The sequence below is a fragment of the Arachis ipaensis genome, chromosome B05, assembly GCF_000816755.2.
Source record: "Arachis ipaensis cultivar K30076 chromosome B05, Araip1.1, whole genome shotgun sequence".
Taxonomy (NCBI): domain Eukaryota; kingdom Viridiplantae; phylum Streptophyta; class Magnoliopsida; order Fabales; family Fabaceae; genus Arachis; species Arachis ipaensis.
Window position 1 is genome coordinate 44910268 of NC_029789.2, and position 16280 is coordinate 44926547.

The following is a 16280-nucleotide window of genomic DNA, read 5'->3' on the forward strand; positions in this document are numbered from 1 at the left end:
GGGAGCTGTCTAACAACTTCAAATTAGGGGAGAACAGACTGGAAACAGGATACGGTTCTTTTAAAATAACACCAAAAAAAATAGGTGATGCGCTTGGCATCAACGCAACAGGTAACTCGCTAAAAATTATAGGTGTATATTAACTGACGCTTGGGTGTATTTTAGTTGATGCTTGGGTGTATTTAAACTGATACTTATACTTTGTTGTTTTCCTTTTTGTAGGAGATCTATTTCCTCAGAAAGTCGATTATAAGAAACTTTCTGAGGATGACAACGAAATTTTTAGAAGATTCCAGGGTAAGACCCTCAAAAGTCTTACAGATGAGATGATGGATATTGGCGTTGGTAACGAAGAGGATCGCCTAATGTTCAAGAGAATTTTCATCCTCTATATACAGATGGCGTTCCTTTTACCAACGACAATAAACAAAATCTCGCCTGTGCACCTGGCCCCAATTTTTGAGATGGACACCATAACAGAGAGAAACTGGGGAGGGCATGTTTTGAGTTTTATCGTCAAGGGCATAACCGACTACAAGGAGAAAAAGAAAAAGGCAATTGATGGCTGCCTCTTTGCCCTGATGATAATTTATTTTCATCTTTCTAAAAATAAAGGCAAGAAGAGAGCTGAAAGACCGCCAAAACCCTGGATTACCAACTGGAGTAAGGAGCAGTTGGACGAAAGAATGATGGCGGAAAGAGAGGAAATTTTGGTAAGTGAACATAATATGTTGGGTGTATTTTATTTACCTGAATGCTGCTAACTAAAATTTCTAATGTTTCAGGGGATTGTAAAGATGGCGCAAACAAGAGAGAAAATGAAAAAAATAGAGAAAAAAGAAAAAAAACAAGAAATCAAAAAAACAAAAAAAAGGAAGGCAAGTTCAACATCGTCTTCGGAGCAAGAAACAACTGATAGTGACAGTTCCACCTCTGAGTTTGAGACTCAAGAAGACTCAGAGGATTCACTAAGAAAACAACCCAGCAAAAAAGGAAAAAAGTAAGTACCATACTTGGGTGTATTTTCCTTATCGAGTTGGGTGTATTTTGTGGAACTATTTGGGTGTATTTTGTTTATCAAGTTGGGTGTATGTTGTTTATTAAGTTGGGTGTATTTCGTTTGTTGTGTTAGGTGTATATTGTCCATTCAGTTGGTTGTATCTTGTGCATTCATTTGGGTGTATTTTATATCTTTAGTATGTTCTAAATAATGATTGTTTGCCTTCCAGAATGGTCTCCAAAAAAAGGAAGAAGAGTCAAGAGGATTCAGATTCTGATTCAGAATATGAATCAACTGATGAGTAATGTTCTGAAATTATTACTCCTTTCTCTTGGCTTAATTATCAAGATTTTGTGTATTAACTGAAGTGTCTCTTATTAACTTATAGAAGCGAAGAATCATCACCGGTGAAGAAGCAAAAAAAAAAAAAAGAAAAGACACAAAGAACACCAAAAAAGTAAGCACTTCTTTGGATAATATTCTGTGATAAAATTAATTTTTTATTTCTGATTCATACTTGTTTTTTCCACCCAGAACACAATCCAAAAAGAAAAAGGTTGTTGTTGAGCATTCGTCTCCTGAAGAAGATCAATCCTATGATGGGTACAATACTTCGTAAGCTATATTACCGTCTATCATCATAATTATTTTTGTTAACATCTTCTTTTATGAATGTAGTGACAGATATGAAATAGGAAGTGAAGATCTAGATGAATTATTAAGGAAAACAATGAAAAATCTGTTGCAGAGGGGTATGTCTTGTTGGGGTGTATATTTCAGATTTTAGTGTGTTTTCTTTGCTAATAATTGTTTCTTATTTTGCAGGGAGAAGGAAGCTGACCTGCGATCGACAGAAGGTCGCTATGTCTCCTCTGAAACGTAAGAAGCATTATTTAATAAAATCTTGTTATCATGATTTACCTGTATCATATTTTGTCTGAATAACATGAAATCTGTTTAGAATACCGGACGTGAACTTGGGAAGTGATGATCCTTCCTCTCAAGGACACACAGAACAAAGTAGTGTAAACAGGCCGACAGAGAGCATGTAATTTCTCTTTCAACTAACCGTTACTTTTGTTCTTTTATTACCTTCTACTTCTAATTCTGTATATATTTTTTTAGAAAAAAAAAGCCCTTTATTATTTTATTCGAGAAAAAAAAGGCAGGAAAAAAAAGCAAAAACTGCAAGTATGTAAGTTCTCAAAAAAACAAAGCCTGTCTTCCTTTTGAATTGTTCGGGTATATTTTTTGACTCTCTTTGGGTGTATTTTAGGTTGAGTCTGGTTCAAGAGTCAACCAGTGAGCTGGCTGATTCGAATATAATGGTTGTGAGGGAAGAGACACCGTCGGAAGCGCTTGCAATGTGAGTTTTTCAAGAATATTTCAACCTTATAACCTTATTATTTTCAAAGGCGTTGTTAACCTTTCATTTTTCTTCTTATTTAGAGTTCTGATTCAAGTTTTCGTGCCAGTGTCCCAAACAACCACCGTGCCGAAATTTGAAGAAACACCTGAGACAGATTTTGAACCAACCCCTCTGCTACAAATTGAAGGAACTACAAAAACGTAAGAAATAGTATTGGGTGTATATTTGTTTAGAGTTTGGGTGTATATTGGGTTACAGTTCGGGTGTATATTTGCTTACAGTTTTGGTGTATATTGTTCCTGAATAGTTTTTTTTACGCCATGATTAATTTTGTGTAACTGTGCAGCACTCCTGAACCCCCCCCCCAACAACTTGAAGAAAGCACAGCCACACTTCCCCAGCTCCATCTAAAATGTAAGTTCATTAGAGTAAAATCAATGTATGGGTGTATATTGGGTTACAGTTTGGGTGTATATTTGCTTACAGTTTGGGTGTATATTGTTCCTGAATAGTTTTTTTTATGTCATGATTAATTTTCTGTGCCGTGCAGCACTCCTGAACCCCCCAAAAACTTGAAGAAAGCACACCCACGCTTCCCCCAGCTCCATCTAAAAGGTAAGTTCATCAGACTAAAATTAATCTTTGCTTATCATCCGTATATTCTTACTCTTATAATATGTCATACATGATCACGCAGTTATCCAGCCGAAGAAGACGCTGCTGCGCTGATGATGATGGCACGGACAGCATCGTATGTTTATAAAACAGATCCAATGCCATCATTCAGACTAGACTTCACTGATTCAAGCCAAGAAGAAGCAGCAACGCAGGAGGGAGCGTCAACGCAGGAGGCAAACATGACAAAAACTCCAGAAACTGCAAATTTGCTAGAACAATTAGAGGATTTGGTACAAAAAATAGCAAGCAGTGCGGCGAAAGAAGAAAGTAAAAGTCCACAAATTCAAAAGGAGACTGGCGGAGAAAGTTCTGGGAAGTTTGAAACTCCTGCGGGAATAAATCAGAATACGGGTGATATGAAAGAGAAGTGCTACATCTGAGCGACGCGAGTGAAGACATACGCAGATGGCAGTACTAACGAGTTTGACAACCTGTGCACTCTGATTGCCCAAGACAAATACATTTTGAATAGAATGCACCTTGCATCGCTCCAGGCAGGAAGTTATATAGAATCTGAGGTAATGTTAGAATAACATTAATATTTTAACACCAAAGTTAACTGCAATGTTTATTAATGTAAATTGATTTCGGCATATATTTCTAGATTGTATCTGCCATGTGCCTCATCCTCAACTAGAAAAATGATAAAAGGTTTCAAGAACAAGTATACTGTCTCCCCTTTGATATTGTGGTAAGTGTTATTTCTACGAATTTTGGCTGTATTTTCTGTATTCCTTAGGGTGTATATTCTCTGATCAACGGGTCTGTTTTTGTATTCATTTGGGTGTATTTTTTACGTTCAATTGGGTGTAAGTTGTGTAGTCATTTGGGTTTATTTAAAGTATTCACTTGGGTGTATTTTCAGTATTTCATTTGTTGTTTCACAATTGTTGCAGAGCATGGCCGTTTTGAAGCACCCAAACGGGGAATTCATATCACCTAAAACCAATAAAGAATTCAAGGTGGAAGACTACCCAATGTTTATTCACTTCATAGATGGAAAAAAAATTAACTTTGCATCGATATGTGAGTTTTCATTTGTAAAATTTGTTAGTACCGTTCTTTACTTATATGCCAAATAAAATAACACACTATTGAAATGTGGCAATCCTTCAGATTTTTGCGCCTGTTTGCTACTCAGGCCATTGGTGGTTATGGGTGATTGATACAACAAAGGGAAGATTTTATATACTTGACCCGCTACACAAGAAAGCTCCAAGCGATGGGAGAAAGCAGCTTAATAAATTCACTGTAAGTTGGCTCTGTGTTCTTTATTTTAATAGATAGGTATATTCAATTCAATATAAGGTGTATGTATGTTTTTATTTGGGTGTAAGTATGTTCTCTTTTGGGTGTATTTCATTCGGGTGTATTACTGATTTGTTTTATTTTTTAAGGGATATGTAATTTCAAGAATTAGAGACTTCGCGGATACCATTCAGTGAAATGAATAAAGATAGAGATCAAGCAATTAGAGCGAGTAATGCAATAAGACTGTCCAAGCCATCCTCAGTATTATTGAGTCCATTTTGTCAGATAAATTCTACTGATATAGAAACTGGGTAATCTAACTGCTAGCTAGTTTGTAAATTGAACAAATGCTGTAAAAATTTGCCATTTATAAACAACTTCTATTCAATGAAATTTTTTTTCCATAGTTAAACTATCTGTGCTGTTAAACTGTATGTGCTGTATTCAAAAACTCTGTATTACAGGTGGTAAAATATGAAGAAAAATATCAAGGCAGATCTAAACACAAATTATAAACTTTTACACCGAACGGAAGTTTAATATACACCCAAGATTGCTTAAATATACACCCAAACTGTCTGTGCTGTTAAACTGTCTGTGCTGTATTCAAAATGTATGAATTACAGGTAGTATAATATGAAGAAAAACATCAAATCAAATATACACCCATAACCTGCGATTTTTTACACCCAAAGAAAGTCGAATATACACCCTGAGATCTACCCCCCTGATGCTTTGAGCCTAAAACCCTGAACCCTAAACACTTAAAACCTAAACCCTTACCCCTAACCTGTAAACCCTAAAAACCTAAACCCTAAATATATGTATCTATATGTAGAATGTGAATCACAAGAAAATTCAGAAAAATATATCCAAAAGAACAGTGCTTTTACACTCATATTCTGTAACTATACACCCAAAGAGTTATCCCCTGCTCCTGGTACCCTGAACTGATAATTCATAACATGTCCTTGATATTGGCTGGAATTTGAATGCACCACTGATGCAACATCATACAAGTTTATCCGAAAATAAGAAACTCACATATTAGCTAAACTATTAACGAGAAAAAATAAACTCAATCACCACAAATTTAAAGAACATTACTTTTACCTCGCTTAAAACTTTCGTTTTCTTCTTCTTTGTAGCATTTGCGATCTGTTTGTCCAACTTTGAACCTAGCCTATTTTTTTGACGTCCTCTTGTTCGAATCCTTGGCGGGCTTTGAAGCTCGTTAACGGATTCCAAGTTGGCGTCTTCGTGGGATAAAGAAGATGTCCCCTTCCTTTTGGCTTTTAATGATTCCATCTCAGCCATGACGTTATCGTACGTACGGTGCAGAATTGCAGTCAGCTCCTCTGATTCGGATGCAAATTCGCAAATATTTTGCGAACAAAAAACCAATTGGTCAAACCTCTTGCTTCTTGGCTCCAACAGTGGCTCGTCGTGGCTGCTCTTGATGTGTGTGTGTTGCCTCTTTACCTTCTTGCTCCATCGTTCCAGTATATATCTCGGTGACACTTGGCTTACTTGTTCAAAGCTTAACACGCTTAGTGCGTGACGACACAGTATCCCTCTCGACTCGAATAATAAGCATTTACCTTTTACCTCGGCTGCAACTGAGTCGTAAGTAACCACAAACTTGTTGAATATTGAGCTGGAAACTTGTTCTCCGACTTCGTATACTGAATAGCCTAGAGCGGAATTCGTTAATCTGGTGATGCAATTCGCCTTTTCTCTGAATTGCGCTTGGAATTTCCTAAACTTTTGATGAGTGTACACATCTTGAAACTGAGCTTCAATGGAAGATTTGGTTGCACACGGTATGACCGTATGAAAATCTGCAGCATCTGATTCTCTCTCTGCTTGCTCCCGACTTCCGAGGCAATTATCGTATTGTTTGACGAACTGAATAAGCGAGCTGTTCCGGGTGATAAACTTGTTAAAAAATGAATGTATGCTCTCGCTCCTTTGTGTGCTTCTCATCCCTGCCCAGAAGTGGTGATCCAGATAGATAGGAACCCATATATGACGGTCTTCATACAGATCTGAAGAATACACCCAAACACAGACTATAAATACACCCGAAAAAACATGCAATTTACACCTCTGCTGCAGATTTTTAACAAACATTACCCGAAAGCCACTTGTTGTCCACAAGACCAAAATTCAGCAGAAAATCATTCCAATTCCTATCGAATGAGTCTTTGCTATGAGAGTTCCAAACAACTTGGCTCATTTCTTGTTCGATATCTGCATGTCCCTTGTACCCGTTTAATTTGCATGGTATCTTCTTCATGATGTGCCAAATACACCAACAGTGAATTGTTGTTGGCATACAGGCCTCTAAAGCCCTTTTCATTGATGCGCATTGATCAGTGAGAAACCCTTTCGGAGCATTTCCTCCCATGCAACGAAGCCAACATTCAAATAACCATTTGAATGATTCAATTTCTTCGTTTTTCATCAAAGAGCATCCGAGAAGTGTTGACTAACCGTGGTGATTCACCCCGACAAAAGAACCACAAACCAAATTATACCTGAAACAAATTACCATAGTGCAGAATGCAAAATCATTAGGTACACCCAACAAATACTTCGTATACACCCAAAAAAACAGCCAATATACACCTCTGCGGCAGATTCATAAAAATACATTAATTTAGCATCATAAACAGGGACAGTTTGTTACCTGTTTGTATTGTAGGTGGTGTCAAATGAAATAACGTCTCCAAAATACTCAAAGGCAGCTCTGCTTCTTGCATCGGCCCAAAAAGCCAGCTTAATCGATTGATCCTCCTCGAGTTCGAGCTCAAAAAAGAAATTCTGATTCTTCTCTTTCATTCTTAACAAATATTTCCCAAATTCCTTTGCATCTTCTTGTTCGGAAACATTCCGCACTTCCCTGGTAATGTAATTTCTCATATCCTTTTCGATAAAATTTAACTCACGGTGACCCCCGGCAGCCGCAACAAATGATTGGTAGGTTTTGCTTGGTCTGATACCGGCCTCCTCGTTATTCTCTATTGTACGACGAATGGACATGCTTAATTCCCTGTGCTGTTTGAGCATCTCTGCTTTACTTGGACAACAGGGGTGTGAATGATCCAGCACAACCTTTGAAATGATCCAAGCACCGACATCCTTCAATGTATGTATATAAATTCTTGCAGGACAGTTTAAACCGGCTATCAGATTAGTCTTCTCGGTCGGAGATATTTTAGATTTCCATTTTTCCTCTCTGCTACATGTAATCAATTGATTCTTAATCTCGTTTCCCTTCTTATTTGTGCTCCGAACTCTTGTAGAAAAACCTGCAGCCTTGGCGTAGTTCCTATAAAATTTTCTAGCATCTTCAAGAGTGGTAAAGGTCATTCCAACCTTCGAAACAAACTGGTCATCAATAACAGAGAGAGGCTGCAGAATACACTATGTCAAAAACTAAAAATACACCCAATCATTGCTGATATAATACACCCGAACCGAAACAGCTCAACTAAAATAACAAAAAAAAAACCATAAACTGTAAATACACAGGCTGCAGAATACACCATGTCAAAAACTAAAAACACACCCAATTATGTCTGATATAATACACCCGAACGACAACAACTCAGCTAACATAACACAAAAAGCCATAAACTGTAAATACACCCACACTTCTCGCAAAAATACACCCAAAAAAGTTCTGATCTACACCCGAGCGTCTGCTATAAATTCCAGATAATTAATCAAAACTAATACATTACATTCAATCGTCAGATTCATGTTAACGTGTTAGTTTCACAGTCAATGTTCACGAATTATTCAGCTACATAATGCTATTCAAATGACTGCAACAAAATTCAAAGTAATCGTATTTAAATCAAACCTCAGGATTTTCGTTAGATTCAAATTCATAATCCACTTCGCCCTGATTCAGCTGATAATCTGAGGTTGAATCATCCATAATCTTCAAAACGAGTTCAAACTTTGATTTCAGAAAACAACAAATCAAATAGAAAACGAAGCTGGAGTTGCAGAGAGAGGAACTAACGTAAATGACGAAGAACATACCAGTGAGAAAGGAGGGGAAAAGAACGATCAAGAAGAAGCAGGGAATAGGCGCGAGAAGAAGAACGAGCAAATCTGTGTATAACGAAAATGAAGAAGGAAACAAATCTTTTAAATTTGGTAGTTAGATAAAAGCGGGATCTCTAATATAGCGCGTGTATACGACGTATGTGTAGCAGCGCGTTTTAGGTTTTATTTGTTAATGAACTTGTAAATTTTCACATGTTACCTCTTATCCATTTTTCTCTTCTTATCTCATCTCTTATTAATATTATTAAATACATTAATAGATTTTAAAAATACATTAGACTTATGCCAATAATAGATTTACTTGCCAATGAGTTATAGCTCAAATGGCATAGTCTCCCCATACTCAATTAAGAGGTTGCGAGTTCGAGTCTCCTATCTTTGGTAAAAAAAAATAATAATAGATTTACTTTTAAATATTCAGATATTCATAATAATAATAAAATTGGTCCAAATTTAAGTAATAAATAGAATGGTAATAATATTAGTGAGTACAAATTATCATTAACTTTTAATTATTTCTAATATACTATGTTACATATATCTATAATACAGTGTATTATGGTTGTTAATTGTTCACTTAAAAAATTTACACTATTAATTTAATATTTGAATTTTTTTATTATGGTACTATTTTAATGTACTTTAAATTTTTATTATGTATTTATAATTTTGATAAAAATAATTCTTAAAAGAAATATTAATCTTATTTTTTAATTTTTTGTGTTCAGACAATATTAAATCATTTATATTAAAAGATTTACGAAATTCAAAAAATATTATTTATATGTTAAAAATCTGTTTTTAGATATTCAAGTATTAGAATTGGTCTAAATAATATTCTGAATGATGATAACATTGGTTAGTTGTGTATATATATTTCATTAGTTTGACTAAAATGAATATAGAAAGGGCTACTGGGATTTTGTGCTATGTTAGAAGATGATTCTGCCATTAGAGAGGAAGAAGACAATGGAGACTGATTATCTGGGTTTAAAGAAAAAGTATGGTGATTTTTCACAGAAAAACTAATGGCCTATCCACTTCAAGGAAGATACCATGACTCTGATACCATGTTAAATTTCTGGGAGAAAGAACAGAATAAGGAGATAATAATATATGTGAAGTTATTGTATTGAAGTTTGTTGTTACATGATACAATAGTCACTCTATTTATAGGGATATTACCAACTAACCTCATAAATATTTCATCTACTAACTACTAGCCATTACTAACTTAACTCCCAACTATTAACAACGCTAATAATATTTTAATAGGAGTTTGATGTTCAAATCTTTTTTACTATTCAGTGAGTTTTGTATGGCAGTTGTTGTATAAAATATTTATTTAAAAATATTAGTAATTTTTTATTTAATTTATATGGTAAATAATAATATTTTATATAATTTTATTTTATTTAATATCAAATAAATTTAGATTTGAATTTTATATTTTTCTTTTCGAATTGAAATAGTGCCATTGCATGATTTTTTTTTGGTGACAGAAATCTATAACAATATATAATGTGGATATGGAGTTTTCGTATCCAAATTTACTTTTTAATGTTGCCCTTAATGATAGAGATTCTCCCGTACATGCAACACATATTCTTCTATCTTAGTTTCATTCTGTATTTCACTAATAGTTGTAGGAACAGTAACCTCTTCTTCAATTCTTTATTCCAATAATTTATCCATTTAATTAATTTTATCCGTTTTCAATTTTTCTTACTTCTCTTTCCAAGTCTGAATGTGCTTCTCTGTATGTAACAATTATTTGGATGAGTTTTTGTAATTTTCTGAACTAGATAATAACTATGCCAAATGTTGATTTTCGACACCATGTATGAAAGGAGGAAAAAAATAATTAGGAGTGATAAATAATTTTTTATGGATCTTATCGTTTTATTTTGGGTATATTCTTTATGTGAGTACTTTATACCAAGTTTGATCTCATTATTCAATTTTTAGTGCTTCTCCTCTCACCATTAGGTGCACTCTTCTATATTATTACTGTGGCCATCATTCTCCTTCCTTGAATATCGTGATTGTATTGCCTCCATCTTTTTCTCGCCTATAATTGCAAATTTTATACCATTTTACTGTAGATATTAATTTCACGCATAACTTTCACCTTCATTTTCCTTTCTCTTAAGTTTACTTACCAAACTGTATTCATTCTTATATATTTTTAATCTGTCTTTCACATACAAAGTTTTCTCTCATCAATTTAATTTAAAAAAATGATTATTTTTTTTATCTGATATTTATTTTTTAATTTTCTTTTACATATATATACCTATCAATAATAAACTGAAGAACTCTCATAAATTATTTTGTTAACTCATTCTATATATTTTTAATCTGTCTTTCACATACAAAGTGATGAACAAAAATGAGAGCTGACATAATGGTATTATGGTAATTGATTGCGGTTGTGGTTAATAGAAGAAAAAAATAAGAAAAAAATAAAACAAGACAACATAAAAAAACAAGAAAAAAATAAAACAAGACAACATAATAGTGATGGTGAGACGATAATAGTTATCCATGTAAAAAGAATGATAAGAAAAAATGATAGTGTATAATATAATGAGATGATATAATCAAAATAAAAATTAATAATTTATTAGATTTTGTAAAAAAACAAAACAATTTTTAGAAAATATTAAAAATATTTTAATTGATAAAATTAAAATATTATATGGATAAAATTTTAAATTTTTAAATATTAGTTTGACTATAACAAAATATATTTATCTTATTTTTTAAAAAAACAAAACACTAGTTACGAGAGTTTAGGATTTATGATTTAGAATTCGGGAGTTAGAGATTGGAGGTTGAAGTTAAAAATTTCGAATTGGGAGCTTGTGATTTGGGTTTTGGAGTTTTGGAATTGGAGTTTGGGGTTAAAATTTTTATCATACTAACAAAATAAAAATTTTAAAGTGAATAAATTAAATTAAAATTTAATTTTAAAACACATTATCAAATTTTACAGATTAAATAATTTTTTTTTTCTTCTAAAGATAAGGAGATTCAAATCCACAACCCCTTAGGTCAGTATGAAAAGACTATGTCATCTGAGCTATAGTTCATTGATCACTTCTCTTTTTTTCTTGACCTTTTTATTTTAATAAACTAAATAAAATACAAATATTTTCTAAGTTAAAAATAGCCAAAATTCGTATATGGAATAATATGAATATGGTTATTTGTATTGGTTTTGCACATGCATTTCAAATTTTAAATTATTATTTTTTAACTTAAAAATTTTATATTGAGATCTTACTATAATTAATAAAATTATTTTTGATATTATTTAACTATAATTAATAAAATTAACGTATCAAAATCACTAATTTTCAATATATATTACCATATTAATTAAGTTATTCCAAATATTACTAATTTTCAGAATATCTTACTTTAAAAGAAGATTGAACCGAATTATTTAACTCATAATAATTGGTTTAGAATATAAAATTAATTTTTTTTGGTGACTCGAACGTTGAATTAATTTAAAATATAAAATTTTTATTTATTATTTATTTTTTCTTTTCATAAAATGTTTCATCCTTCTCAAAATTCCAACAAATAATGACCAGTAGATAAATCTAACCAACCTCATTTTATCGCTTCTTGTTTAACAAAAAAATTAAAAATCGTAAATGGTAATAATCCAACAAATTAAAAGGAAGATCTTGCTGCAAGGTTGTTGTGGAGTCCAGAGCTTCACCGAGTTCTCACGGAGGAAAGAGAATGCCGGAGAAGACGGTGCCAAAACTGCCATGGCCGATTAGAGATGAGAAGGAGTTGATGGCGCGACGAAAAAGTGAGTAACAGATGCAGTGGGGAGGTTTGGAGTCGTCGCCGGCGATGAAGATAGAGCTTGTAACAGCGGAGGAAGAGGAGGAAGCTAAGAGAACGACAAAGAGGAGGAAGGCATCTGCCATGTGTACACGTGACAGCATCTCCCTCCTAATCTCATCCCTACCATACTGTAATCCTCCTAGTCGGGGCATCTGCGCCATGGTTGCTATCAAGGCGTTGCTGCACACCTGAAATATTGTCGTATGCCGACGCGGTTGCGGGCGTTGGGGATGCCGTCATCGGAGGTGAAGGACCGTGTTGGTGAAGAGGGTCGTGCGCGTTGGCAGCCAGGATATTAGCCAAGAAGCTATCCTGTCCACACGATGTGCTATCATGGGAGGTAAAGTCCCATCCTCTTCCACTTTGGCTTGATGCCCCCACTCCAGCGTTCAACGATGTGCAAAATAATATAACAGAAAAATATCTTATTCAATACAAATTTTATCAATTTTGAATTAATTTAAATATCTAATTTTTTATTTTTTGATATAATACCACAAAACATTTTAAATTTAACAACAATAACCATCATAAAACTAATATTTATAAAGTTACCCCACTGACCCAAAAATTATATAAAATATTAACTAGCCAATCATATGAAACTAAGTTCAAAAAAATCTTTACTGTTAGATTAAAAAACATACAATAATCTAATGGTTTCTCATTAAAAGTGCTCACCGGTCAGCCAAATCACTTTTTGGCACTTTGGTGTGCAAACACGTTTGGCATACTGAATCCGTCCCCGTGTTTCAGATAGTTCCTTGATAGGTGTGCAAAATAGCTTTTCAGATGTGGTATTATCTTGGTCGAAGGATTAAGTGTTAATTGGATGTTGATAATGGATACCTTTGGCTAATTTTTTTGTGGAATGGACTAGATAAGCCAACTGCCTGGATGCCTAAGTTTTGGGCGGATAACGTGGGCCTATGTTTTTTGAGATGTTTTTAATGGGTTGGGGGAATTAGGGTCATTGTTTACCCAAAATCCATAATTTTATAGAGTTTTTTTTGTGTCAATAATTTTAAAGAGATGGTAGGGTTAATAGTCAAATTAATTCCTAAAAGATAAGACATTTTTTAAATTCGTTTTAAAAAGATTTTTTCAATCAAATTAGTCCTTCAAAGATTATGAATTAATCATATCTGTCCTTTAGTTACTCCACTCACAATTTTCGTCAACGATTGACGATGTGAAATGTTAACTAACAGCATATATGACACATAACATGTTTAATTAGACGTTGACTAAATATGTTTATAAAAATCTATCAACTTAGTCACTAGGTCATATTAGGAATAGAATTTTTGTAATTAAGGAAAATGACTAAATTAATGAATTTTTATAAACATATTTGGTCAATATCCAATTAGACATATCATATATTATATATGTTATCAATTAACATTTTACAATATCAATCTTTGAAGAAAATTGTTAATGGAGTGACTGGAGGACAAATATGATTAATTCACAATCTTTGAAGGACCAATTTAATTGAAAAAAATTTTTAGGGATGAATTTGAAGAATGTCTTATCTTTCAGGAACTAATTTGACTATTAACCCATATATGTAGGTGAACTTCATCTTCCTATATATATAATAGGAGAGCATTAGATGAATAAGTATTTGACAAGTGGAGCAGTTATTTACTTGACAAATGTTAATGGCTAATGCATGCCAAGTGGCAGTAGTAGACTCTTGGCAAATATATTATAATGAAATTGCACTTCTATCTAATAGGAAGATTTTGCTCCATTAAAAGACCGGAAGACAAATGTACAATAAAAGAATTCAATTTCAAATAAAATAATCGGTGGAACGTCAATATAAATAGAGTTGTTTGATGCAAAACCACATTTTACCCCGTCTTTAAAACATTTTGCTCCCACCTCTTAAAAAATAAAAATAGTTTTATCTTCCTCTGTAGTACAAATCACAAAAAATGACTGAATGTTATGATTACTTGTGTGATGTCAATGCAAAAAAAATTAGCCTAGAATTTCAAGGTATACGTGGTAAGACTCTGGGAGAGTCCTAGCAAGTTCAACGAGAAAGAAGTGGGATCGATTGAGATGATTCTTCAGGATATTAAGGTATGTTATTCAAAAAAAATCCTTTGTAATGGTATTTATATTTTTCGATCTTCTTTTAATTATTGATTATTCTAACTAAATATCTTTCGGGATGATAGGATTCATGCATCAATTCCTAACCCGTTTTTGAAAAAGTGGTTGGGTAACACCTGAGAGTTCTGCATGTATGTGATGAAGAACTTCATAGTTGTTGATAACAAGACAAAGTCTAGGGTAACTTCAGTAAAGTGGGTCCTCACGTTCTCCTATAGGACCATTGTAAATCCGATTGAAAACCCAAGCTATTCCCTTGAAGCATTTCGATTGAAGACTATTCTTGAGTTACTATATGCTGAAAAGCTTGACAATACCGAACTGTTTGGTTAGTTTAAAATGCGTTACTGAAAGTTATCTTAATATGTGTATATTATATTTTTGGCATAAAACCTAGAAGTTATATTGGTGTTTATTACTTAAATGTTTCCATCCCTAGAGTTTGACTATACTCAATGTGTTTTTTTTCTAGACATGATTGGAGAGGTTTTGGGAAAGAGGATCCACGAGAGTTGGTTACCAGCAATGGAAAAAAAACCAAATGGTTGGCAGTTGTTTTGGAAGATTTATAATTTGATCCCAAACCCAAAGATATATTACTATTAAATAAACATATATCATATGATGAAAATAAAAGAATTTGTACTCTTCTTCCATTTTGGTTTCTTTAACAGGGACAACAAGATTGGTTGTATTCTATTCGGAGAAACGGTTGATCACCTCCTTCCACACCTAGAAGATATAAGGGAAGAATCCCTTATTGTTGTGTTGTAATACTTCAAGGCAACAAAGTGGAATGGAAAGACATTTGTCCATAGCAACTTTTCCATATCTAAAGTACATGTCGACTTGGAGTTAGCAGAGGTACTTGGTTTTAGAAACAGGTTAGTACCAGTTATTGCACATTTGTTGTTATTAACCTTTTGCACCTTGAAGTTAATGTTCATAAGAATAATTTCATGCTTACAATTACAATATAATGTTCAGACTGTTTAATATTGCACCTGCAAGTACATCTAGGATTAGTCAAGTTTCAATCCAAGGGGCATGGTCCACGACTGATGAGCTAAACAATAGTGTTGTTGTCGTGAAGACTGTTGAACAGACCCTAAGTTCAAAAGAGATAATACATATGTATATGTGAAATACTCTTGATATGTTGTCATACCATGGTTTCAAACACTCACCAATGTTAATTAACATTTTTCATGAAGGAACGTACTAGATTGTTGGCACCATTGTTGCTATAAATATAGGTAAAAATGATTGGTCTTATAAATCATGTAGAAAGTGCTCGAAGAAAGTTGAGACTCCTATTGGAGATAGGTATGGATATACTAAATGTGGACACACATACGGATCTGCTTTATTAGGTTTGGGACTATGCTCTACATAGACAATTTAGTATAGTAAATCTAGAAAAATCCTAAAATTGGAATAAATTTATTGTGGGAATTGTTTTCTACTGATAGGTTCAAAGGTCGAAGTGATGGTGTATGATGGTAACGGGAGCATCAGCCTACTGCTTTGGGACAGGAAAACAACATAACTCTGTAAAAAGAGAGCAAATCAAGTTAGGGAAGAAAAGGTTAGTGCATACCGAGTTGAGATTTTCAAAGAAAATATATCCAATTCAACATTCTTAAACTAAACTACTAGAGAGGATTTTTTTTTTATTGCAAGATACTGGTGAGGGAGAATACCCCTCCTCCCTTGACAATATGATAGACAAAAAGGCTTTATTTAAAATTAATATTAAATATGAAAATATCAAGCATTTTGACCAAGTTTATCCAGTCATTAAAATATGTGATGATGAACATTTGATAGACAAGTACTTGCAAAAAGAAGAGCATTCTAACGTATCTGCAAACCCATCTATAAGTTGGGTAGTAGTTC